Source organism: Mytilus galloprovincialis, chromosome 6 (assembly GCF_965363235.1).
Source record: "Mytilus galloprovincialis chromosome 6, xbMytGall1.hap1.1, whole genome shotgun sequence".
NCBI classification, from domain to species: Eukaryota; Metazoa; Mollusca; class Bivalvia; order Mytilida; family Mytilidae; genus Mytilus; species Mytilus galloprovincialis.
Genome location: NC_134843.1, coordinates 73,217,839 through 73,240,952, shown reverse-complemented (window position 1 = coordinate 73,240,952; position 23,114 = coordinate 73,217,839). Strand labels below are relative to the sequence as shown.

At 36.0% G+C, this 23,114-nt stretch overlaps 32 non-coding genes across 32 annotated transcripts; all 32 read left to right on the top strand.

Moving 5' to 3' along the window:
- The first annotated feature begins 5 nt into the window (after nucleotides 1-5).
- Trnal-uaa (transfer RNA leucine (anticodon UAA)) lies at nucleotides 6-88 on the top strand. The gene has a single exon. It is a non-coding gene; the product is annotated as a tRNA-Leu (tRNA).
- Nucleotides 89-686: 598 nt separating this feature from the next.
- Nucleotides 687-769, top strand: Trnal-uaa (transfer RNA leucine (anticodon UAA)). The gene has a single exon. It is a non-coding gene; the product is annotated as a tRNA-Leu (tRNA).
- A 2,128-nt stretch (nucleotides 770-2,897) lies between these two features.
- Nucleotides 2,898-2,980, top strand: Trnal-uaa (transfer RNA leucine (anticodon UAA)). Its single transcript has one exon. It is a non-coding gene; the product is annotated as a tRNA-Leu (tRNA).
- A 601-nt stretch (nucleotides 2,981-3,581) lies between these two features.
- Nucleotides 3,582-3,664, top strand: Trnal-uaa (transfer RNA leucine (anticodon UAA)). The gene has a single exon. It is a non-coding gene; the product is annotated as a tRNA-Leu (tRNA).
- Nucleotides 3,665-4,265: 601 nt separating this feature from the next.
- Trnal-uaa (transfer RNA leucine (anticodon UAA)) lies at nucleotides 4,266-4,348 on the top strand. The gene has a single exon. It is a non-coding gene; the product is annotated as a tRNA-Leu (tRNA).
- Nucleotides 4,349-4,950: 602 nt separating this feature from the next.
- Trnal-uaa (transfer RNA leucine (anticodon UAA)) lies at nucleotides 4,951-5,033 on the top strand. The gene has a single exon. It is a non-coding gene; the product is annotated as a tRNA-Leu (tRNA).
- Nucleotides 5,034-5,631: 598 nt separating this feature from the next.
- On the top strand, nucleotides 5,632-5,714 carry Trnal-uaa (transfer RNA leucine (anticodon UAA)). Its single transcript has one exon. It is a non-coding gene; the product is annotated as a tRNA-Leu (tRNA).
- A 598-nt stretch (nucleotides 5,715-6,312) lies between these two features.
- On the top strand, nucleotides 6,313-6,395 carry Trnal-uaa (transfer RNA leucine (anticodon UAA)). Its single transcript has one exon. It is a non-coding gene; the product is annotated as a tRNA-Leu (tRNA).
- Nucleotides 6,396-6,992: 597 nt separating this feature from the next.
- Nucleotides 6,993-7,075, top strand: Trnal-uaa (transfer RNA leucine (anticodon UAA)). Its single transcript has one exon. It is a non-coding gene; the product is annotated as a tRNA-Leu (tRNA).
- A 598-nt stretch (nucleotides 7,076-7,673) lies between these two features.
- On the top strand, nucleotides 7,674-7,756 carry Trnal-uaa (transfer RNA leucine (anticodon UAA)). Its single transcript has one exon. It is a non-coding gene; the product is annotated as a tRNA-Leu (tRNA).
- A 598-nt stretch (nucleotides 7,757-8,354) lies between these two features.
- Trnal-uaa (transfer RNA leucine (anticodon UAA)) lies at nucleotides 8,355-8,437 on the top strand. Its single transcript has one exon. It is a non-coding gene; the product is annotated as a tRNA-Leu (tRNA).
- Nucleotides 8,438-9,035: 598 nt separating this feature from the next.
- On the top strand, nucleotides 9,036-9,118 carry Trnal-uaa (transfer RNA leucine (anticodon UAA)). Its single transcript has one exon. It is a non-coding gene; the product is annotated as a tRNA-Leu (tRNA).
- A 598-nt stretch (nucleotides 9,119-9,716) lies between these two features.
- Nucleotides 9,717-9,799, top strand: Trnal-uaa (transfer RNA leucine (anticodon UAA)). The gene has a single exon. It is a non-coding gene; the product is annotated as a tRNA-Leu (tRNA).
- Nucleotides 9,800-10,397: 598 nt separating this feature from the next.
- On the top strand, nucleotides 10,398-10,480 carry Trnal-uaa (transfer RNA leucine (anticodon UAA)). Its single transcript has one exon. It is a non-coding gene; the product is annotated as a tRNA-Leu (tRNA).
- A 598-nt stretch (nucleotides 10,481-11,078) lies between these two features.
- On the top strand, nucleotides 11,079-11,161 carry Trnal-uaa (transfer RNA leucine (anticodon UAA)). Its single transcript has one exon. It is a non-coding gene; the product is annotated as a tRNA-Leu (tRNA).
- A 597-nt stretch (nucleotides 11,162-11,758) lies between these two features.
- On the top strand, nucleotides 11,759-11,841 carry Trnal-uaa (transfer RNA leucine (anticodon UAA)). The gene has a single exon. It is a non-coding gene; the product is annotated as a tRNA-Leu (tRNA).
- Nucleotides 11,842-12,439: 598 nt separating this feature from the next.
- Nucleotides 12,440-12,522, top strand: Trnal-uaa (transfer RNA leucine (anticodon UAA)). Its single transcript has one exon. It is a non-coding gene; the product is annotated as a tRNA-Leu (tRNA).
- Nucleotides 12,523-13,120: 598 nt separating this feature from the next.
- Trnal-uaa (transfer RNA leucine (anticodon UAA)) lies at nucleotides 13,121-13,203 on the top strand. The gene has a single exon. It is a non-coding gene; the product is annotated as a tRNA-Leu (tRNA).
- Nucleotides 13,204-13,801: 598 nt separating this feature from the next.
- Trnal-uaa (transfer RNA leucine (anticodon UAA)) lies at nucleotides 13,802-13,884 on the top strand. The gene has a single exon. It is a non-coding gene; the product is annotated as a tRNA-Leu (tRNA).
- A 598-nt stretch (nucleotides 13,885-14,482) lies between these two features.
- Trnal-uaa (transfer RNA leucine (anticodon UAA)) lies at nucleotides 14,483-14,565 on the top strand. Its single transcript has one exon. It is a non-coding gene; the product is annotated as a tRNA-Leu (tRNA).
- A 599-nt stretch (nucleotides 14,566-15,164) lies between these two features.
- Trnal-uaa (transfer RNA leucine (anticodon UAA)) lies at nucleotides 15,165-15,247 on the top strand. The gene has a single exon. It is a non-coding gene; the product is annotated as a tRNA-Leu (tRNA).
- A 598-nt stretch (nucleotides 15,248-15,845) lies between these two features.
- Nucleotides 15,846-15,928, top strand: Trnal-uaa (transfer RNA leucine (anticodon UAA)). Its single transcript has one exon. It is a non-coding gene; the product is annotated as a tRNA-Leu (tRNA).
- Nucleotides 15,929-16,525: 597 nt separating this feature from the next.
- Nucleotides 16,526-16,608, top strand: Trnal-uaa (transfer RNA leucine (anticodon UAA)). Its single transcript has one exon. It is a non-coding gene; the product is annotated as a tRNA-Leu (tRNA).
- A 598-nt stretch (nucleotides 16,609-17,206) lies between these two features.
- Nucleotides 17,207-17,289, top strand: Trnal-uaa (transfer RNA leucine (anticodon UAA)). The gene has a single exon. It is a non-coding gene; the product is annotated as a tRNA-Leu (tRNA).
- Nucleotides 17,290-17,887: 598 nt separating this feature from the next.
- Nucleotides 17,888-17,970, top strand: Trnal-uaa (transfer RNA leucine (anticodon UAA)). The gene has a single exon. It is a non-coding gene; the product is annotated as a tRNA-Leu (tRNA).
- Nucleotides 17,971-18,568: 598 nt separating this feature from the next.
- On the top strand, nucleotides 18,569-18,651 carry Trnal-uaa (transfer RNA leucine (anticodon UAA)). The gene has a single exon. It is a non-coding gene; the product is annotated as a tRNA-Leu (tRNA).
- Nucleotides 18,652-19,249: 598 nt separating this feature from the next.
- On the top strand, nucleotides 19,250-19,332 carry Trnal-uaa (transfer RNA leucine (anticodon UAA)). The gene has a single exon. It is a non-coding gene; the product is annotated as a tRNA-Leu (tRNA).
- Nucleotides 19,333-19,930: 598 nt separating this feature from the next.
- Trnal-uaa (transfer RNA leucine (anticodon UAA)) lies at nucleotides 19,931-20,013 on the top strand. The gene has a single exon. It is a non-coding gene; the product is annotated as a tRNA-Leu (tRNA).
- Nucleotides 20,014-20,615: 602 nt separating this feature from the next.
- On the top strand, nucleotides 20,616-20,698 carry Trnal-uaa (transfer RNA leucine (anticodon UAA)). The gene has a single exon. It is a non-coding gene; the product is annotated as a tRNA-Leu (tRNA).
- A 598-nt stretch (nucleotides 20,699-21,296) lies between these two features.
- On the top strand, nucleotides 21,297-21,379 carry Trnal-uaa (transfer RNA leucine (anticodon UAA)). The gene has a single exon. It is a non-coding gene; the product is annotated as a tRNA-Leu (tRNA).
- A 598-nt stretch (nucleotides 21,380-21,977) lies between these two features.
- Trnal-uaa (transfer RNA leucine (anticodon UAA)) lies at nucleotides 21,978-22,060 on the top strand. The gene has a single exon. It is a non-coding gene; the product is annotated as a tRNA-Leu (tRNA).
- Nucleotides 22,061-22,661: 601 nt separating this feature from the next.
- Nucleotides 22,662-22,744, top strand: Trnal-uaa (transfer RNA leucine (anticodon UAA)). The gene has a single exon. It is a non-coding gene; the product is annotated as a tRNA-Leu (tRNA).
- Nucleotides 22,745-23,114: the final 370 nt, after the last annotated feature.

Genomic DNA, 23,114 nt, shown 5'->3' with positions numbered 1-23,114 from the left:
GTAACAGTGTGGTGGCCGAGTGGTTAAGGCGTTGGACTTAAGTTCCAATGGACGTATGTCCGCGTGGGTTCGAACCCCACCCGCACTAGTCTTATTTTTATTACACCAAATTGAAATTTTGCCTGAAACTGAGTGAATTGTACGCAAGTGAAGCTCCTTATAATATCGAATAAGCAATGCGATCAAAGTTCCCAAATATAGACCTACAGTTGCTGCTAGAACAGTAAGTAATGCTTTAAATTGTTACCGCAGTATTTTTTCCTAATAGCGCAACTGCAATCAGGAGTAACACTAAAAATGACTAAGCAGATATCATATGCCCTTGCAGTACACTTTTATGAAAAGGAAAAATATTGTATGTAAAATTGCTCCCGTGATGCGAATTGATTTTTTTTTTCTTTCGGTGAAATGATCGTTTATGAGATAATAAACTTTTTTTTCTCTCGCAATTATGAAAATTCTTACAGTAACGGTACTCGGATTGACAAAACATCAAGTTTCACTTAATTGAATGTTTCAGCATGAAATCAGTTGAATTGCACGGGATTTTCGATGAAAAGGCTGTCTATTTGATTATTTTTCCTTTGCGGTATTTGATCTACACAATTGCGCCTTACAAATGAAATGCGAACATTGTGATAAGTAGCTATAGATTCATGTAACCATTTAAGATCCCCATCTGTAACAGTGTGGTGGCCGAGTGGTTAAGGCGTTGGACTTAAGTTCCAATGGACGTATGTCCGCGTGGGTTCGAACCCCACCCGCACTAGTCTTATTTTTATTACACCAAATTGAAATTTTGCCTGAAACTGAGTGAATTGTACGCAAGTGAAGCTCCTTATAATATCGAATAAGCAATGCGATCAAAGTTCCCAAATATAGACCTACAGTTGCTGCTAGAACAGTAAGTAATGCTTTAAATTGTTACCGCAGTATTTTTTCCTAATAGCGCAACTGCAATCAGGAGTAACACTAAAAATGACTAAGCAGATATCATATGCCCTTGCAGTACACTTTTATGAAAAGGAAAAATATTGTATGTAAAATTGCTCCCGTGATGCGAATTGATTTTTTTTTCTTTCGGTGAAATGATCGTTTATGAGATGGGTCATTTTCAAAAAATGTCGAATTTTGAAATTGAAAAAATTATTAAAAGTTACTTATTCAAACAACCCTCTACATAAGCAAATCAAAACAAACAGTACTTTAAGAACAACATATTAAAAGATGCTATCTTAATGATGTCATACAAAAATATGTTGAAACATTTTTTGATCGGTGGTACATTATTTTGTCTATCCTGTTACCATTTTCAAAAGAAATTTTGGGTTATTAAGAAAAGGTTTAGATAAAATGTTAAGCTTGTTTTACGTAGACAATTATATGGTTTTCAAGAGAATAAACTTCTATATATATTCATTCTGTAATATAATAGATTATTTGCCAATTTAACAGGTTGTACTGAAAAATGCCTCTAAAAATTGGTTTTGAAAGGTTGTAAAAATTACCACCAGTAATGCAAGTCTAAGATAGCAATTTATATTGTTCGGCATTTTTTCACCCTTTCAAATAAACCCAATATCAAGTAAATCCCTCATAAGTTAGTTTACTTTTCTCTATATTTCATTGGTAACAGGAACGTACGTTTCTGATATATTACTATATAAAAGTCTATCCTGTTACCTTTTTGTCTATCCTGTTACCGATATCAGTATTGCACCTGCGAATGCTTAATTGGGAAGATTAATACGTTATAACCTTAAGATGACTTCAAACAACGAAATATTTCATTCGTTTTGCACCTATATGTTAAGATAAAAAAATTAACGACGTTTTTGTCTACAATTGTCTATCCTGTTACTGTAACCATAACAACCATAGTAACAGGATAGACATAACAGGATAGACAAATTTCTTCGTTTTTGATTGCTGTTGTGAAATAACTACTCCCTTTGGTGAAGTGATTATGTTTTTCTATTGTGAATTTGGTTTCCAACACGTTATTGCACTTTTTACAAGTATACTGTTGGTGTATTTAATCAAAATTGGTGGTAACAGCATAGACATGAAAAAAAGTACGCTATATTTTTTTCACTAAATGTCTTGAAATTTCTTTTCTCTACACTTTCGTTCAAGAAACGAGGCGTTTTAAATGTAAAGATTACTTTGCACTTTTGAGATCAACACTGACTGATTCAATATTCATAGGGAGAATAATTTCACGGCTGATTTAAGTAGCGGTAACAGGAAAGACATGAACCTCCTGTACGCAGATTCAATTTAGTTTGTAGATAATATGTTACATACAATGATATAGAAGCTACGATTTTTCGTTAGAGTAATATTAAACGTTCTTAAAAAGTCCCTTTTGCAGATATCAAGGCGATCAGAAAATCGCAAAAAAATCATTTGAAATGTGTTTTTCTGACACTGTACGCAGACAAATACCCCCAAAATGGGTCTTAAATGCAGTTTAATCTTATCAAAATAGATGTAAGGTGTGTTTATTATTAATGTTCTGAATCACAAATCCGACAAGCTTTCATTTAAACCATTACAACTGAAATTTCCATTAGAAATAAAAAAGTTAGCATGGGTGTACTGAAAATTCGACATTTTTTGAAAACGACCCAGATAATAAACTTTTTTTTCTCTCGCAATTATGAAAATTCTTACAGTAACGGTACTCGGGTTGACAAAACATCAAGTTTCACTTAATTGAATGTTTCAGCATGAAATCAGTTGAATTGCACGGGATTTTCGATGAAAAGGCTGTCTATTTGATTATTTTTCCTTTGCGGTATTTGATCTACACAATTGCGCCTTACAAATGAAATGCGAACATTGTGATAAGTAGCTATAGATTCATGTAACCATTTAAGATCCCCATCTGTAACAGTGTGGTGGCCGAGTGGTTAAGGCGTTGGACTTAAGTTCCAATGGACGTATGTCCGCGTGGGTTCGAACCCCACCCGCACTAGTCTTATTTTTATTACACCAAATTGAAATTTTGCCTGAAACTGAGTGAATTGTACGCAAGTGAAGCTCCTTATAATATCGAATAAGCAATGCGATCAAAGTTCCCAAATATAGACCTACAGTTGCTGCTAGAACAGTAAGTAAGTAATGCTTTAAATTGTTACCGCAGTATTTTTTCCTAATAGCGCAACTGCAATCAGGAGTAACACTAAAAATGACTAAGCAGATATCATATGCCCTTGCAGTACACTTTTATGAAAAGGAAAAATATTGTATGTAAAATTGCTCCCGTGATGCGAATTGATTTTTTTTTCTTTCGGTGAAATGATCGTTTATGAGATAATAAACTTTTTTTTCTCTCGCAATTATGAAAATTCTTACAGTAACGGTACTCGGGTTGACAAAACATCAAGTTTCACTTAATTGAATGTTTCAGCATGAAATCAGTTGAATTGCACGGGATTTTCGATGAAAAGGCTGTCTATTTGATTATTTTTCCTTTGCGGTATTTGATCTACACAATTGCGCCTTACAAATGAAATGCGAACATTGTGATAAGTAGCTATAGATTCATGTAACCATTTAAGATCCCCATCTGTAACAGTGTGGTGGCCGAGTGGTTAAGGCGTTGGACTTAAGTTCCAATGGACGTATGTCCGCGTGGGTTCGAACCCCACCCGCACTAGTCTTATTTTTATTACACCAAATTGAAATTTTGCCTGAAACTGAGTGAATTGTACGCAAGTGAAGCTCCTTATAATTTCGAATAAGCAATGCGATCAAAGTTCCCAAATATAGACCTACAGTTGCTGCTAGAACAGTAAGTAAGTAATGCTTTAAATTGTTACCGCAGTATTTTTTCCTAATAGCGCAACTGCAATCAGGAGTAACACTAAAAATGACTAAGCAGATATCATATGCCCTTGCAGTACACTTTTATGAAAAGGAAAAATATTGTATGTAAAATTGCTCCCGTGATGCGAATTGATTTTTTTTTCTTTCGGTGAAATGATCGTTTATGAGATAATAAACTTTTTTTTCTCTCGCAATTATGAAAATTCTTACAGTAACGGTACTCGGGTTGACAAAACATCAAGTTTCACTTAATTGAATGTTTCAGCATGAAATCAGTTGAATTGCACGGGATTTTCGATGAAAAGGCTGTCTATTTGATTATTTTTCCTTTGCGGTATTTGATCTACACAATTGCGCCTTACAAATGAAATGCGAACATTGTGATAAGTAGCTATAGATTCATGTAACCATTTAAGATCCCCATCTGTAACAGTGTGGTGGCCGAGTGGTTAAGGCGTTGGACTTAAGTTCCAATGGACGTATGTCCGCGTGGGTTCGAACCCCACCCGCACTAGTCTTATTTTTATTACACCAAATTGAAATTTTGCCTGAAGCTGAGTGAATTGTACGCAAGTGAAGCTCCTTATAATATCGAATAAGCAATGCGATCAAAGTTCCCAAATATAGACCTACAGTTGCTGCTAGAACAGTAAGTAAGTAATGCTTTAAATTGTTACCGCAGTATTTTTTCCTAATAGCGCAACTGCAATCAGGAGTAACACTAAAAATGACTAAGCAGATATCATATGCCCTTGCAGTACACTTTTATGAAAAGGAAAAATATTGTATGTAAAATTGCTCCCGTGATGCGAATTGATTTTTTTTTTCTTTCGGTGAAATGATCGTTTATGAGATAATAAACTTTTTTTTCTCTCGCAATTATGAAAATTCTTACAGTAACGGTACTCGGGTTGACAAAACATCAAGTTTCACTTAATTGAATGTTTCAGCATGAAATCAGTTGAATTGCACGGGATTTTCGATGAAAAGGCTGTCTATTTGATTATTTTTCCTTTGCGGTATTTGATCTACACAATTGCGCCTTACAAATGAAATGCGAACATTGTGATAAGTAGCTATAGATTCATGTAACCATTTAAGATCCCCATCTGTAACAGTGTGGTGGCCGAGTGGTTAAGGCGTTGGACTTAAGTTCCAATGGACGTATGTCCGCGTGGGTTCGAACCCCACCCGCACTAGTCTTATTTTTATTACACCAAATTGAAATTTTGCCTGAAACTGAGTGAATTGTACGCAAGTGAAGCTCCTTATAATATCGAATAAGCAATGCGATCAAAGTTCCCAAATATAGACCTACAGTTGCTGCTAGAACAGTAAGTAATGCTTTAAATTGTTACCGCAGTATTTTTTCCTAATAGCGCAACTGCAATCAGGAGTAACACTAAAAATGACTAAGCAGATATCATATGCCCTTGCAGTACACTTTTATGAAAAGGAAAAATATTGTATGTAAAATTGCTCCCGTGATGCGAATTGATTTTTTTTTTCTTTCGGTGAAATGATCGTTTATGAGATAATAAACTTTTTTTTCTCTCGCAATTATGAAAATTCTTACAGTAACGGTACTCGGGTTGACAAAACATCAAGTTTCACTTAATTGAATGTTTCAGCATGAAATCAGTTGAATTGCACGGGATTTTCGATGAAAAGGCTGTCTATTTGATTATTTTTCCTATGCGGTATTTGATCTACACAATTGCGCCTTACAAATGAAATGCGAACATTGTGATAAGTAGCTATAGATTCATGTAACCATTTAAGATCCCCATCTGTAACAGTGTGGTGGCCGAGTGGTTAAGGCGTTGGACTTAAGTTCCAATGGACGTATGTCCGCGTGGGTTCGAACCCCACCCGCACTAGTCTTATTTTTATTACACCAAATTGAAATTTTGCCTGAAACTGAGTGAATTGTACGCAAGTGAAGCTCCTTATAATATCGAATAAGCAATGCGATCAAAGTTCCCAAATATAGACCTACAGTTGCTGCTAGAACAGTAAGTAATGCTTTAAATTGTTACCGCAGTATTTTTTCCTAATAGCGCAACTGCAATCAGGAGTAACACTAAAAATGACTAAGCAGATATCATATGCCCTTGCAGTACACTTTTATGAAAAGGAAAAATATTGTATGTAAAATTGCTCCCGTGATGCGAATTGATTTTTTTTTTCTTTCGGTGAAATGATCGTTTATGAGATAATAAACTTTTTTTTCTCTCGCAATTATGAAAATTCTTACAGTAACGGTACTCGGGTTGACAAAACATCAAGTTTCACTTAATTGAATGTTTCAGCATGAAATCAGTTGAATTGCACGGGATTTTCGATGAAAAGGCTGTCTATTTGATTATTTTTCCTTTGCGGTATTTGATCTACACAATTGCGCCTTACAAATGAAATGCGAACATTGTGATAAGTAGCTATAGATTCATGTAACCATTTAAGATCCCCATCTGTAACAGTGTGGTGGCCGAGTGGTTAAGGCGTTGGACTTAAGTTCCAATGGACGTATGTCCGCGTGGGTTCGAACCCCACCCGCACTAGTCTTATTTTTATTACACCAAATTGAAATTTTGCCTGAAACTGAGTGAATTGTACGCAAGTGAAGCTCCTTATAATATCGAATAAGCAATGCGATCAAAGTTCCCAAATATAGACCTACAGTTGCTGCTAGAACAGTAAGTAATGCTTTAAATTGTTACCGCAGTATTTTTTCCTAATAGCGCAACTGCAATCAGGAGTAACACTAAAAATGACTAAGCAGATATCATATGCCCTTGCAGTACACTTTTATGAAAAGGAAAAATATTGTATGTAAAATTGCTCCCGTGATGCGAATTGATTTTTTTTTCTTTCGGTGAAATGATCGTTTATGAGATAATAAACTTTTTTTTCTCTCGCAATTATGAAAATTCTTACAGTAACGGTACTCGGGTTGACAAAACATCAAGTTTCACTTAATTGAATGTTTCAGCATGAAATCAGTTGAATTGCACGGGATTTTCGATGAAAAGGCTGTCTATTTGATTATTTTTCCTTTGCGGTATTTGATCTACACAATTGCGCCTTACAAATGAAATGCGAACATTGTGATAAGTAGCTATAGATTCATGTAACCATTTAAGATCCCCATCTGTAACAGTGTGGTGGCCGAGTGGTTAAGGCGTTGGACTTAAGTTCCAATGGACGTATGTCCGCGTGGGTTCGAACCCCACCCGCACTAGTCTTATTTTTATTACACCAAATTGAAATTTTGCCTGAAACTGAGTGAATTGTACGCAAGTGAAGCTCCTTATAATATCGAATAAGCAATGCGATCAAAGTTCCCAAATATAGACCTACAGTTGCTGCTAGAACAGTAAGTAATGCTTTAAATTGTTACCGCAGTATTTTTTCCTAATAGCGCAACTGCAATCAGGAGTAACACTAAAAATGACTAAGCAGATATCATATGCCCTTGCAGTACACTTTTATGAAAAGGAAAAATATTGTATGTAAAATTGCTCCCGTGATGCGAATTGATTTTTTTTTTCTTTCGGTGAAATGATCGTTTATGAGATAATAAACTTTTTTTTCTCTCGCAATTATGAAAATTCTTACAGTAACGGTACTCGGGTTGACAAAACATCAAGTTTCACTTAATTGAATGTTTCAGCATGAAATCAGTTGAATTGCACGGGATTTTCGATGAAAAGGCTGTCTATTTGATTATTTTTCCTATGCGGTATTTGATCTACACAATTGCGCCTTACAAATGAAATGCGAACATTGTGATAAGTAGCTATAGATTCATGTAACCATTTAAGATCCCCATCTGTAACAGTGTGGTGGCCGAGTGGTTAAGGCGTTGGACTTAAGTTCCAATGGACGTATGTCCGCGTGGGTTCGAACCCCACCCGCACTAGTCTTATTTTTATTACACCAAATTGAAATTTTGCCTGAAACTGAGTGAATTGTACGCAAGTGAAGCTCCTTATAATATCGAATAAGCAATGCGATCAAAGTTCCCAAATATAGACCTACAGTTGCTGCTAGAACAGTAAGTAATGCTTTAAATTGTTACCGCAGTATTTTTTCCTAATAGCGCAACTGCAATCAGGAGTAACACTAAAAATGACTAAGCAGATATCATATGCCCTTGCAGTACACTTTTATGAAAAGGAAAAATATTGTATGTAAAATTGCTCCCGTGATGCGAATTGATTTTTTTTTTCTTTCGGTGAAATGATCGTTTATGAGATAATAAACTTTTTTTTCTCTCGCAATTATGAAAATTCTTACAGTAACGGTACTCGGGTTGACAAAACATCAAGTTTCACTTAATTGAATGTTTCAGCATGAAATCAGTTGAATTGCACGGGATTTTCGATGAAAAGGCTGTCTATTTGATTATTTTTCCTATGCGGTATTTGATCTACACAATTGCGCCTTACAAATGAAATGCGAACATTGTGATAAGTAGCTATAGATTCATGTAACCATTTAAGATCCCCATCTGTAACAGTGTGGTGGCCGAGTGGTTAAGGCGTTGGACTTAAGTTCCAATGGACGTATGTCCGCGTGGGTTCGAACCCCACCCGCACTAGTCTTATTTTTATTACACCAAATTGAAATTTTGCCTGAAACTGAGTGAATTGTACGCAAGTGAAGCTCCTTATAATATCGAATAAGCAATGCGATCAAAGTTCCCAAATATAGACCTACAGTTGCTGCTAGAACAGTAAGTAATGCTTTAAATTGTTACCGCAGTATTTTTTCCTAATAGCGCAACTGCAATCAGGAGTAACACTAAAAATGACTAAGCAGATATCATATGCCCTTGCAGTACACTTTTATGAAAAGGAAAAATATTGTATGTAAAATTGCTCCCGTGATGCGAATTGATTTTTTTTTTCTTTCGGTGAAATGATCGTTTATGAGATAATAAACTTTTTTTTCTCTCGCAATTATGAAAATTCTTACAGTAACGGTACTCGGGTTGACAAAACATCAAGTTTCACTTAATTGAATGTTTCAGCATGAAATCAGTTGAATTGCACGGGATTTTCGATGAAAAGGCTGTCTATTTGATTATTTTTCCTATGCGGTATTTGATCTACACAATTGCGCCTTACAAATGAAATGCGAACATTGTGATAAGTAGCTATAGATTCATGTAACCATTTAAGATCCCCATCTGTAACAGTGTGGTGGCCGAGTGGTTAAGGCGTTGGACTTAAGTTCCAATGGACGTATGTCCGCGTGGGTTCGAACCCCACCCGCACTAGTCTTATTTTTATTACACCAAATTGAAATTTTGCCTGAAACTGAGTGAATTGTACGCAAGTGAAGCTCCTTATAATATCGAATAAGCAATGCGATCAAAGTTCCCAAATATAGACCTACAGTTGCTGCTAGAACAGTAAGTAATGCTTTAAATTGTTACCGCAGTATTTTTTCCTAATAGCGCAACTGCAATCAGGAGTAACACTAAAAATGACTAAGCAGATATCATATGCCCTTGCAGTACACTTTTATGAAAAGGAAAAATATTGTATGTAAAATTGCTCCCGTGATGCGAATTGATTTTTTTTTTCTTTCGGTGAAATGATCGTTTATGAGATAATAAACTTTTTTTTCTCTCGCAATTATGAAAATTCTTACAGTAACGGTACTCGGGTTGACAAAACATCAAGTTTCACTTAATTGAATGTTTCAGCATGAAATCAGTTGAATTGCACGGGATTTTCGATGAAAAGGCTGTCTATTTGATTATTTTTCCTTTGCGGTATTTGATCTACACAATTGCGCCTTACAAATGAAATGCGAACATTGTGATAAGTAGCTATAGATTCATGTGACCATTTAAGATCCCCATCTGAAACAGTGTGGTGGCCGAGTGGTTAAGGCGTTGGACTTAAGTTCCAATGGACGTATGTCCGCGTGGGTTCGAACCCCACCCGCACTAGTCTTATTTTTATTACACCAAATTGAAATTTTGCCTGAAACTGAGTGAATTGTACGCAAGTGAAGCTCCTTATAATATCGAATAAGCAATGCGATCAAAGTTCCTAAATATAGACCTACAGTTGCTGCTAGAACAGTAAGTAATGCTTTAAATTGTTACCGCAGTATTTTTTCCTAATAGCGCAACTGCAATCAGGAGTAACACTAAAAATGACTAAGCAGATATCATATGCCCTTGCAGTACACTTTTATGAAAAGGAAAAATATTGTATGTAAAATTGCTCCCGTGATGCGAATTGATTTTTTTTTTCTTTCGGTGAAATGATCGTTTATGAGATAATAAACTTTTTTTTCTCTCGCAATTATGAAAATTCTTACAGTAACGGTACTCGGGTTGACAAAACATCAAGTTTCACTTAATTGAATGTTTCAGCATGAAATCAGTTGAATTGCACGGGATTTTCGATGAAAAGGCTGTCTATTTGATTATTTTTCCTTTGCGGTATTTGATCTACACAATTGCGCCTTACAAATGAAATGCGAACATTGTGATAAGTAGCTATAGATTCATGTAACCATTTAAGATCCCCATCTGTAACAGTGTGGTGGCCGAGTGGTTAAGGCGTTGGACTTAAGTTCCAATGGACGTATGTCCGCGTGGGTTCGAACCCCACCCGCACTAGTCTTATTTTTATTACACCAAATTGAAATTTTGCCTGAAACTGAGTGAATTGTACGCAAGTGAAGCTCCTTATAATATCGAATAAGCAATGCGATCAAAGTTCCCAAATATAGACCTACAGTTGCTGCTAGAACAGTAAGTAATGCTTTAAATTGTTACCGCAGTATTTTTTCCTAATAGCGCAACTGCAATCAGGAGTAACACTAAAAATGACTAAGCAGATATCATATGCCCTTGCAGTACACTTTTATGAAAAGGAAAAATATTGTATGTAAAATTGCTCCCGTGATGCGAATTGATTTTTTTTTTCTTTCGGTGAAATGATCGTTTATGAGATAATAAACTTTTTTTTCTCTCGCAATTATGAAAATTCTTACAGTAACGGTACTCGGGTTGACAAAACATCAAGTTTCACTTAATTGAATGTTTCAGCATGAAATCAGTTGAATTGCACGGGATTTTCGATGAAAAGGCTGTCTATTTGATTATTTTTCCTTTGCGGTATTTGATCTACACAATTGCGCCTTACAAATGAAATGCGAACATTGTGATAAGTAGCTATAGATTCATGTAACCATTTAAGATCCCCATCTGTAACAGTGTGGTGGCCGAGTGGTTAAGGCGTTGGACTTAAGTTCCAATGGACGTATGTCCGCGTGGGTTCGAACCCCACCCGCACTAGTCTTATTTTTATTACACCAAATTGAAATTTTGCCTGAAACTGAGTGAATTGTACGCAAGTGAAGCTCCTTATAATATCGAATAAGCAATGCGATCAAAGTTCCCAAATATAGACCTACAGTTGCTGCTAGAACAGTAAGTAATGCTTTAAATTGTTACCGCAGTATTTTTTCCTAATAGCGCAACTGCAATCAGGAGTAACACTAAAAATGACTAAGCAGATATCATATGCCCTTGCAGTACACTTTTATGAAAAGGAAAAATATTGTATGTAAAATTGCTCCCGTGATGCGAATTGATTTTTTTTTCTTTCGGTGAAATGATCGTTTATGAGATAATAAACTTTTTTTTCTCTCGCAATTATGAAAATTCTTACAGTAACGGTACTCGGGTTGACAAAACATCAAGTTTCACTTAATTGAATGTTTCAGCATGAAATCAGTTGAATTGCACGGGATTTTCGATGAAAAGGCTGTCTATTTGATTATTTTTCCTATGCGGTATTTGATCTACACAATTGCGCCTTACAAATGAAATGCGAACATTGTGATAAGTAGCTATAGATTCATGTAACCATTTAAGATCCCCATCTGTAACAGTGTGGTGGCCGAGTGGTTAAGGCGTTGGACTTAAGTTCCAATGGACGTATGTCCGCGTGGGTTCGAACCCCACCCGCACTAGTCTTATTTTTATTACACCAAATTGAAATTTTGCCTGAAACTGAGTGAATTGTACGCAAGTGAAGCTCCTTATAATATCGAATAAGCAATGCGATCAAAGTTCCCAAATATAGACCTACAGTTGCTGCTAGAACAGTAAGTAATGCTTTAAATTGTTACCGCAGTATTTTTTCCTAATAGCGCAACTGCAATCAGGAGTAACACTAAAAATGACTAAGCAGATATCATATGCCCTTGCAGTACACTTTTATGAAAAGGAAAAATATTGTATGTAAAATTGCTCCCGTGATGCGAATTGATTTTTTTTTTCTTTCGGTGAAATGATCGTTTATGAGATAATAAACTTTTTTTTCTCTCGCAATTATGAAAATTCTTACAGTAACGGTACTCGGGTTGACAAAACATCAAGTTTCACTTAATTGAATGTTTCAGCATGAAATCAGTTGAATTGCACGGGATTTTCGATGAAAAGGCTGTCTATTTGATTATTTTTCCTTTGCGGTATTTGATCTACACAATTGCGCCTTACAAATGAAATGCGAACATTGTGATAAGTAGCTATAGATTCATGTAACCATTTAAGATCCCCATCTGAAACAGTGTGGTGGCCGAGTGGTTAAGGCGTTGGACTTAAGTTCCAATGGACGTATGTCCGCGTGGGTTCGAACCCCACCCGCACTAGTCTTATTTTTATTACACCAAATTGAAATTTTGCCTGAAACTGAGTGAATTGTACGCAAGTGAAGCTCCTTATAATATCGAATAAGCAATGCGATCAAAGTTCCCAAATATAGACCTACAGTTGCTGCTAGAACAGTAAGTAATGCTTTAAATTGTTACCGCAGTATTTTTTCCTAATAGCGCAACTGCAATCAGGAGTAACACTAAAAATGACTAAGCAGATATCATATGCCCTTGCAGTACACTTTTATGAAAAGGAAAAATATTGTATGTAAAATTGCTCCCGTGATGCGAATTGATTTTTTTTTTCTTTCGGTGAAATGATCGTTTATGAGATAATAAACTTTTTTTTCTCTCGCAATTATGAAAATTCTTACAGTAACGGTACTCGGGTTGACAAAACATCAAGTTTCACTTAATTGAATGTTTCAGCATGAAATCAGTTGAATTGCACGGGATTTTCGATGAAAAGGCTGTCTATTTGATTATTTTTCCTTTGCGGTATTTGATCTACACAATTGCGCCTTACAAATGAAATGCGAACATTGTGATAAGTAGCTATAGATTCATGTAACCATTTAAGATCCCCATCTGAAACAGTGTGGTGGCCGAGTGGTTAAGGCGTTGGACTTAAGTTCCAATGGACGTATGTCCGCGTGGGTTCGAACCCCACCCGCACTAGTCTTATTTTTATTACACCAAATTGAAATTTTGCCTGAAACTGAGTGAATTGTACGCAAGTGAAGCTCCTTATAATATCGAATAAGCAATGCGATCAAAGTTCCCAAATATAGACCTACAGTTGCTGCTAGAACAGTAAGTAATGCTTTAAATTGTTACCGCAGTATTTTTTCCTAATAGCGCAACTGCAATCAGGAGTAACACTAAAAATGACTAAGCAGATATCATATGCCCTTGCAGTACACTTTTATGAAAAGGAAAAATATTGTATGTAAAATTGCTCCCGTGATGCGAATTGATTTTTTTTTTCTTTCGGTGAAATGATCGTTTATGAGATAATAAACTTTTTTTTCTCTCGCAATTATGAAAATTCTTACAGTAACGGTACTCGGGTTGACAAAACATCAAGTTTCACTTAATTGAATGTTTCAGCATGAAATCAGTTGAATTGCACGGGATTTTCGATGAAAAGGCTGTCTATTTGATTATTTTTCCTTTGCGGTATTTGATCTACACAATTGCGCCTTACAAATGAAATGCGAACATTGTGATAAGTAGCTATAGATTCATGTAACCATTTAAGATCCCCATCTGTAACAGTGTGGTGGCCGAGTGGTTAAGGCGTTGGACTTAAGTTCCAATGGACGTATGTCCGCGTGGGTTCGAACCCCACCCGCACTAGTCTTATTTTTATTACACCAAATTGAAATTTTGCCTGAAACTGAGTGAATTGTACGCAAGTGAAGCTCCTTATAATATCGAATAAGCAATGCGATCAAAGTTCCCAAATATAGACCTACAGTTGCTGCTAGAACAGTAAGTAATGCTTTAAATTGTTACCGCAGTATTTTTTCCTAATAGCGCAACTGCAATCAGGAGTAACACTAAAAATGACTAAGCAGATATCATATGCCCTTGCAGTACACTTTTATGAAAAGGAAAAATATTGTATGTAAAATTGCTCCCGTGATGCGAATTGATTTTTTTTTTCTTTCGGTGAAATGATCGTTTATGAGATAATAAACTTTTTTTTCTCTCGCAATTATGAAAATTCTTACAGTAACGGTACTCGGGTTGACAAAACATCAAGTTTCACTTAATTGAATGTTTCAGCATGAAATCAGTTGAATTGCACGGGATTTTCGATGAAAAGGCTGTCTATTTGATTATTTTTCCTTTGCGGTATTTGATCTACACAATTGCGCCTTACAAATGAAATGCGAACATTGTGATAAGTAGCTATAGATTCATGTAACCATTTAAGATCCCCATCTGTAACAGTGTGGTGGCCGAGTGGTTAAGGCGTTGGACTTAAGTTCCAATGGACGTATGTCCGCGTGGGTTCGAACCCCACCCGCACTAGTCTTATTTTTATTACACCAAATTGAAATTTTGCCTGAAACTGAGTGAATTGTACGCAAGTGAAGCTCCTTATAATATCGAATAAGCAATGCGATCAAAGTTCCCAAATATAGACCTACAGTTGCTGCTAGAACAGTAAGTAATGCTTTAAATTGTTACCGCAGTATTTTTTCCTAATAGCGCAACTGCAATCAGGAGTAACACTAAAAATGACTAAGCAGATATCATATGCCCTTGCAGTACACTTTTATGAAAAGGAAAAATATTGTATGTAAAATTGCTCCCGTGATGCGAATTGATTTTTTTTTTTCTTTCGGTGAAATGATCGTTTATGAGATAATAAACTTTTTTTTCTCTCGCAATTATGAAAATTCTTACAGTAACGGTACTCGGGTTGACAAAACATCAAGTTTCACTTAATTGAATGTTTCAGCATGAAATCAGTTGAATTGCACGGGATTTTCGATGAAAAGGCTGTCTATTTGATTATTTTTCCTTTGCGGTATTTGATCTACACAATTGCGCCTTACAAATGAAATGCGAACATTGTGATAAGTAGCTATAGATTCATGTGACCATTTAAGATCCCCATCTGAAACAGTGTGGTGGCCGAGTGGTTAAGGCGTTGGACTTAAGTTCCAATGGACGTATGTCCGCGTGGGTTCGAACCCCACCCGCACTAGTCTTATTTTTATTACACCAAATTGAAATTTTGCCTGAAACTGAGTGAATTGTACGCAAGTGAAGCTCCTTATAATATCGAATAAGCAATGCGATCAAAGTTCCTAAATATAGACCTACAGTTGCTGCTAGAACAGTAAGTAATGCTTTAAATTGTTACCGCAGTATTTTTTCCTAATAGCGCAACTGCAATCAGGAGTAACACTAAAAATGACTAAGCAGATATCATATGCCCTTGCAGTACACTTTTATGAAAAGGAAAAATATTGTATGTAAAATTGCTCCCGTGATGCGAATTGATTTTTTTTTTCTTTCGGTGAAATGATCGTTTATGAGATAATAAACTTTTTTTTCTCTCGCAATTATGAAAATTCTTACAGTAACGGTACTCGGGTTGACAAAACATCAAGTTTCACTTAATTGAATGTTTCAGCATGAAATCAGTTGAATTGCACGGGATTTTCGATGAAAAGGCTGTCTATTTGATTATTTTTCCTTTGCGGTATTTGATCTACACAATTGCGCCTTACAAATGAAATGCGAACATTGTGATAAGTAGCTATAGATTCATGTAACCATGTAAGATCCCCATCTGTAACAGTGTGGTGGCCGAGTGGTTAAGGCGTTGGACTTAAGTTCCAATGGACGTATGTCCGCGTGGGTTCGAACCCCACCCGCACTAGTCTTATTTTTATTACACCAAATTGAAATTTTGCCTGAAACTGAGTGAATTGTACGCAAGTGAAGCTCCTTATAATATCGAATAAGCAATGCGATCAAAGTTCCCAAATATAGACCTACAGTTGCTGCTAGAACAGTAAGTAATGCTTTAAATTGTTACCGCAGTATTTTTTCCTAATAGCGCAACTGCAATCAGGAGTAACACTAAAAATGACTAAGCAGATATCATATGCCCTTGCAGTACACTTTTATGAAAAGGAAAAATATTGTATGTAAAATTGCTCCCGTGATGCGAATTGATTTTTTTTTCTTTCGGTGAAATGATCGTTTATGAGATAATAAACTTTTTTTTCTCTCGCAATTATGAAAATTCTTACAGTAACGGTACTCGGGTTGACAAAACATCAAGTTTCACTTAATTGAATGTTTCAGCATGAAATCAGTTGAATTGCACGGGATTTTCGATGAAAAGGCTGTCTATTTGATTATTTTTCCTATGCGGTATTTGATCTACACAATTGCGCCTTACAAATGAAATGCGAACATTGTGATAAGTAGCTATAGATTCATGTAACCATTTGAGATCCCCATCTGTAACAGTGTGGTGGCCGAGTGGTTAAGGCGTTGGACTTAAGTTCCAATGGACGTATGTCCGCGTGGGTTCGAACCCCACCCGCACTAGTCTTATTTTTATTACACCAAATTGAAATTTTGCCTGAAACTGAGTGAATTGTACGCAAGTGAAGCTCCTTATAATATCGAATAAGCAATGCGATCAAAGTTCCCAAATATAGACCTACAGTTGCTGCTAGAACAGTAAGTAATGCTTTAAATTGTTACCGCAGTATTTTTTCCTAATAGCGCAACTGCAATCAGGAGTAACACTAAAAATGACTAAGCAGATATCATATGCCCTTGCAGTACACTTTTATGAAAAGGAAAAATATTGTATGTAAAATTGCTCCCGTGATGCGAATTGATTTTTTTTTTCTTTCGGTGAAATGATCGTTTATGAGATAATAAACTTTTTTTTCTCTCGCAATTATGAAAATTCTTACAGTAACGGTACTCGGGTTGACAAAACATCAAGTTTCACTTAATTGAATGTTTCAGCATGAAATCAGTTGAATTGCACGGGATTTTCGATGAAAAGGCTGTCTATTTGATTATTTTTCCTTTGCGGTATTTGATCTACACAATTGCGCCTTACAAATGAAATGCGAACATTGTGATAAGTAGCTATAGATTCATGTAACCATTTAAGATCCCCATCTGAAACAGTGTGGTGGCCGAGTGGTTAAGGCGTTGGACTTAAGTTCCAATGGACGTATGTCCGCGTGGGTTCGAACCCCACCCGCACTAGTCTTATTTTTATTACACCAAATTGAAATTTTGCCTGAAACTGAGTGAATTGTACGCAAGTGAAGCTCCTTATAATATCGAATAAGCAATGCGATCAAAGTTCCCAAATATAGACCTACAGTTGCTGCTAGAACAGTAAGTAATGCTTTAAATTGTTACCGCAGTATTTTTTCCTAATAGCGCAACTGCAATCAGGAGTAACACTAAAAATGACTAAGCAGATATCATATGCCCTTGCAGTACACTTTTATGAAAAGGAAAAATATTGTATGTAAAATTGCTCCCGTGATGCGAATTGATTTTTTTTTTCTTTCGGTGAAATGATCGTTTATGAGATAATAAACTTTTTTTTCTCTCGCAATTATGAAAATTCTTACAGTAACGGTACTCGGGTTGACAAAACATCAAGTTTCACTTAATTGAATGTTTCAGCATGAAATCAGTTGAATTGCACGGGATTTTCGATGAAAAGGCTGTCTATTTGATTATTTTTCCTTTGCGGTATTTGATCTACACAATTGCGCCTTACAAATGAAATGCGAACATTGTGATAAGTAGCTATAGATTCATGTAACCATTTAAGATCCCCATCTGTAACAGTGTGGTGGCCGAGTGGTTAAGGCGTTGGACTTAAGTTCCAATGGACGTATGTCCGCGTGGGTTCGAACCCCACCCGCACTAGTCTTATTTTTATTACACCAAATTGAAATTTTGCCTGAAACTGAGTGAATTGTACGCAAGTGAAGCTCCTTATAATATCGAATAAGCAATGCGATCAAAGTTCCCAAATATAGACCTACAGTTGCTGCTAGAACAGTAAGTAATGCTTTAAATTGTTACCGCAGTATTTTTTCCTAATAGCGCAACTGCAATCAGGAGTAACACTAAAAATGACTAAGCAGATATCATATGCCCTTGCAGTACACTTTTATGAAAAGGAAAAATATTGTATGTAAAATTGCTCCCGTGATGCGAATTGATTTTTTTTTTCTTTCGGTGAAATGATCGTTTATGAGATAATAAACTTTTTTTTCTCTCGCAATTATGAAAATTCTTACAGTAACGGTACTCGGGTTGACAAAACATCAAGTTTCACTTAATTGAATGTTTCAGCATGAAATCAGTTGAATTGCACGGGATTTTCGATGAAAAGGCTGTCTATTTGATTATTTTTCCTTTGCGGTATTTGATCTACACAATTGCGCCTTACAAATGAAATGCGAACATTGTGATAAGTAGCTATAGATTCATGTAACCATTTAAGATCCCCATCTGAAACAGTGTGGTGGCCGAGTGGTTAAGGCGTTGGACTTAAGTTCCAATGGACGTATGTCCGCGTGGGTTCGAACCCCACCCGCACTAGTCTTATTTTTATTACACCAAATTGAAATTTTGCCTGAAACTGAGTGAATTGTACGCAAGTGAAGCTCCTTATAATATCGAATAAGCAATGCGATCAAAGTTCCCAAATATAGACCTACAGTTGCTGCTAGAACAGTAAGTAATGCTTTAAATTGTTACCGCAGTATTTTTTCCTAATAGCGCAACTGCAATCAGGAGTAACACTAAAAATGACTAAGCAGATATCATATGCCCTTGCAGTACACTTTTATGAAAAGGAAAAATATTGTATGTAAAATTGCTCCCGTGATGCGAATTGATTTTTTTTTTCTTTCGGTGAAATGATCGTTTATGAGATAATAAACTTTTTTTTCTCTCGCAATTATGAAAATTCTTACAGTAACGGTACTCGGGTTGACAAAACATCAAGTTTCACTTAATTGAATGTTTCAGCATGAAATCAGTTGAATTGCACGGGATTTTCGATGAAAAGGCTGTCTATTTGATTATTTTTCCTTTGCGGTATTTGATCTACACAATTGCGCCTTACAAATGAAATGCGAACATTGTGATAAGTAGCTATAGATTCATGTAACCATTTAAGATCCCCATCTGTAACAGTGTGGTGGCCGAGTGGTTAAGGCGTTGGACTTAAGTTCCAATGGACGTATGTCCGCGTGGGTTCGAACCCCACCCGCACTAGTCTTATTTTTATTACACCAAATTGAAATTTTGCCTGAAACTGAGTGAATTGTACGCAAGTGAAGCTCCTTATAATATCGAATAAGCAATGCGATCAAAGTTCCCAAATATAGACCTACAGTTGCTGCTAGAACAGTAAGTAATGCTTTAAATTGTTACCGCAGTATTTTTTCCTAATAGCGCAACTGCAATCAGGAGTAACACTAAAAATGACTAAGCAGATATCATATGCCCTTGCAGTACACTTTTATGAAAAGGAAAAATATTGTATGTAAAATTGCTCCCGTGATGCGAATTGATTTTTTTTTTCTTTCGGTGAAATGATCGTTTATGAGATAATAAACTTTTTTTTCTCTCGCAATTATGAAAATTCTTACAGTAACGGTACTCGGGTTGACAAAACATCAAGTTTCACTTAATTGAATGTTTCAGCATGAAATCAGTTGAATTGCACGGGATTTTCGATGAAAAGGCTGTCTATTTGATTATTTTTCCTTTGCGGTATTTGATCTACACAATTGCGCCTTACAAATGAAATGCAAACATTGTGATAAGTAGCTATAGATTCATGTAACCATTTAAGATCCCCATCTGTAACAGTGTGGTGGCCGAGTGGTTAAGGCGTTGGACTTAAGTTCCAATGGACGTATGTCCGCGTGGGTTCGAACCCCACCCGCACTAGTCTTATTTTTATTACACCAAATTGAAATTTTGCCTGAAACTGAGTGAATTGTACGCAAGTGAAGCTCCTTATAATATCGAATAAGCAATGCGATCAAAGTTCCCAAATATAGATCTACAGTTGCTGCTAGAACAGTAAGTAAGTAATGCTTTAAATTGTTACCGCAGTATTTTTTCCTAATAGCGCAACTGCAATCAGGAGTAACACTAAAAATGACTAAGCAGATATCATATGCCCTTGCAGTACACTTTTATGAAAAGGAAAAATATTGTATGTAAAATTGCTCCCGTGATGCGAATTGATTTTTTTTTTCTTTCGGTGAAATGATCGTTTATGAGATAATAAACTTTTTTTTCTCTCGCAATTATGAAAATTCTTACAGTAACGGTACTCGGGTTGACAAAACATCAAGTTTCACTTAATTGAATGTTTCAGCATGAAATCAGTTGAATTGCACGGGATTTTCGATGAAAAGGCTGTCTATTTGATTATTTTTCCTTTGCGGTATTTGATCTACACAATTGCGCCTTACAAATGAAATGCGAACATTGTGATAAGTAGCTATAGATTCATGTAACCATTTAAGATCCCCATCTGTAACAGTGTGGTGGCCGAGTGGTTAAGGCGTTGGACTTAAGTTCCAATGGACGTATGTCCGCGTGGGTTCGAACCCCACCCGCACTAGTCTTATTTTTATTACACCAAATTGAAATTTTGCCTGAAACTGAGTGAATTGTACGCAAGTGAAGCTCCTTATAATATCGAATAAGCAATGCGATCAAAGTTCCCAAATATAGACCTACAGTTGCTGCTAGAACAGTAAGTAATGCTTTAAATTGTTACCGCAGTATTTTTTCCTAATAGCGCAACTGCAATCAGGAGTAACACTAAAAATGACTAAGCAGATATCATATGCCCTTGCAGTACACTTTTATGAAAAGGAAAAATATTGTATGTAAAATTGCTCCCGTGATGCGAATTGATTTTTTTTTTCTTTCGGTGAAATGATCGTTTATGAGATAATAAACTTTTTTTTCTCTCGCAATTATGAAAATTCTTACAGTAACGGTACTCGGATTGACAAAACATCAAGTTTCACTTAATTGAATGTTTCAGCATGAAATCAGTTGAATTGCACGGGATTTTCGATGAAAAGGCTGTCTATTTGATTATTTTTCCTTTGCGGTATTTGATCTACACAATTGCGCCTTACAAATGAAATGCGAACATTGTGATAAGTAGCTATAGATTCATGTAACCATTTAAGATCCCCATCTGTAACAGTGTGGTGGCCGAGTGGTTAAGGCGTTGGACTTAAGTTCCAATGGACGTATGTCCGCGTGGGTTCGAACCCCACCCGCACTAGTCTTATTTTTATTACACCAAATTGAAATTTTGCCTGAAACTGAGTGAATTGTACGCAAGTGAAGCTCCTTATAATATCGAATAAGCAATGCGATCAAAGTTCCCAAATATAGACCTACAGTTGCTGCTAGAACAGTAAGTAATGCTTTAAATTGTTACCGCAGTATTTTTTCCTAATAGCGCAACTGCAATCAGGAGTAACACTAAAAATGACTAAGCAGATATCATATGCCCTTGCAGTACACTTTTATGAAAAGGAAAAATATTGTATGTAAAATTGCTCCCGTGATGCGAATTGATTTTTTTTTTCTTTCGGTGAAATGATCGTTTATGAGATAATAAACTTTTTTTTCTCTCGCAATTATGAAAATTCTTACAGTAACGGTACTCGGGTTGACAAAACATCAAGTTTCACTTAATTGAATGTTTCAGCATGAAATCAGTTGAATTGCACGGGATTTTCGATGAAAAGGCTGTCTATTTGATTATTTTTCCTTTGCGGTATTTGATCTACACAATTGCGCCTTACAAATGAAATGCGAACATTGTGATAAGTAGCTATAGATTCATGTAACCATTTAAGATCCCCATCTGTAACAGTGTGGTGGCCGAGTGGTTAAGGCGTTGGACTTAAGTTCCAATGGACGTATGTCCGCGTGGGTTCGAACCCCACCCGCACTAGTCTTATTTTTATTACACCAAATTGAAATTTTGCCTGAAACTGAGTGAATTGTACGCAAGTGAAGCTCCTTATAATATCGAATAAGCAATGCGATCAAAGTTCCCAAATATAGACCTACAGTTACTGCTAGAACAGTAAGTAAGTAATGCTTTAAATTGTTACCGCAGTATTTTTTCCTAATAGCGCAACTGCAATCAGGAGTAACACTAAAAATGACTAAGCAGATATCATATGCCCTTGCAGTACACTTTTATGAAAAGGAAAAATATTGTATGTAAAATTGCTCCCGTGATGCGAATTGATTTTTTTTTCTTTCGGTGAAATGATCGTTTATGAGATAATAAACTTTTTTTTCTCTCGCAATTATGAAAATTCTTACAGTAACGGTACTCGGGTTGACAAAACATCAAGTTTCACTTAATTGAATGTTTCAGCATGAAATCAGTTGAATTGCACGGGATTTTCGATGAAAAGGCTGTCTATTTGATTATTTTTCCTTTGCGGTATTTGATCTACACAATTGCGCCTTACAAATGAAATGCGAACATTGTGATAAGTAGCTATAGATTCATGTAACCATTTAAGATCCCCATCTGTAACAGTGTGGTGGCCGAGTGGTTAAGGCGTTGGACTTAAGTTCCAATGGACGTATGTCCGCGTGGGTTCGAACCCCACCCGCACTAGTCTTATTTTTATTACACCAAATTGAAATTTTGCCTGAAACTGAGTGAATTGTACGCAAGTGAAGCTCCTTATAATATCGAATAAGCAATGCGATCAAAGTTCCCAAATATAGACCTACAGTTGCTGCTAGAACAGTAAGTAAGTAATGCTTTAAATTGTTACCGCAGTATTTTTTCCTAATAGCGCAACTGCAATCAGGAGTAACACTAAAAATGACTAAGCAGATATCATATGCCCTTGCAGTACACTTTTATGAAAAGGAAAAATATTGTATGTAAAATTGCTCCCGTGATGCGAATTGATTTTTTTTTTCTTTCGGTGAAATGATCGTTTATGAGATAATAAACTTTTTTTCTCTCGCAATTATGA